The following is a 904-nucleotide window of genomic DNA, read 5'->3' as shown; positions in this document are numbered from 1 at the left end:
ACCACTGTGGTCTTCACCTTCCAGGCCTTCTCCAGTTCCTCTCTTAGGCCCTGGTATTTCTCGCGTTTCTCATGCTCCTTTTTCCTGATGTTGTGGTCACTTGATTTTATTTCTGTCATTTTAGAATGTTAGAGCCTCATTTCAACAGTGGAGCTTTAAAGGTTGAAAAAGGTTATTTTGGAGAAAATCTCAACATCAATATTTCCACTAAATAAGTGGCAAAAAAGAAAAAAGTGTTTAAAGGAAAAGCCTCTCAGACTCTGAGCCTGACAGCACCAAACTATTTTTTATATTAGACAATTAATTTCACATAATTATCGCAGTAGAAGCCATTTGTTTGTTAAATACTTGATGAAACATATTTACCGTGTTTGATGTTTGTTGTAAATGACTCACAGGAGATAATCGGTCCAAGTTTTGTCGTTTGACTGTTCAGAAACTACAGCGGCTGTGATGAGCCACAGCAAAGGTAAAACAACCCGAACAGGTGATCAACTCTAAACCACTCACCTTTTTACCCCGTCTCTTTCATTTAAGCACACCAGTTACCATGGCAACCTCCTGCGGTCCACAATCTGACCAGAGATTACGTTAAAAACATAACATTCAGTCCGATACCATATTATATTTGCAGGGTTGATATTTATTTTGCGATCATTAATAAACCTCCCTGAACACAGCGGTGGTTGATTAGTAAATTTTAAACTCCTGCTCTGCTCGTTATTTTGGTAATGGAACCGAAACACACAAAATTGCGCAACACCTTGTTGAAACAATAATCACTGAGATTATTATTGTTGTTGGGTCATTAATTTGAGCACGTTTTGCTGATTTTTTTGTTCTTTAATAAAGTTACGAACGTTTTGATAACCCCCCGCCCCCCCCAAAAAAAAAAAAAAAAAAT

Source organism: Poecilia formosa, unplaced genomic scaffold, assembly GCF_000485575.1.
Source record: "Poecilia formosa unplaced genomic scaffold, Poecilia_formosa-5.1.2 Scaffold1755, whole genome shotgun sequence".
Lineage (NCBI taxonomy): Eukaryota > Metazoa > Chordata > Actinopteri > Cyprinodontiformes > Poeciliidae > Poecilia > Poecilia formosa.
Note: the sequence above shows the minus strand (reverse complement) of the source record.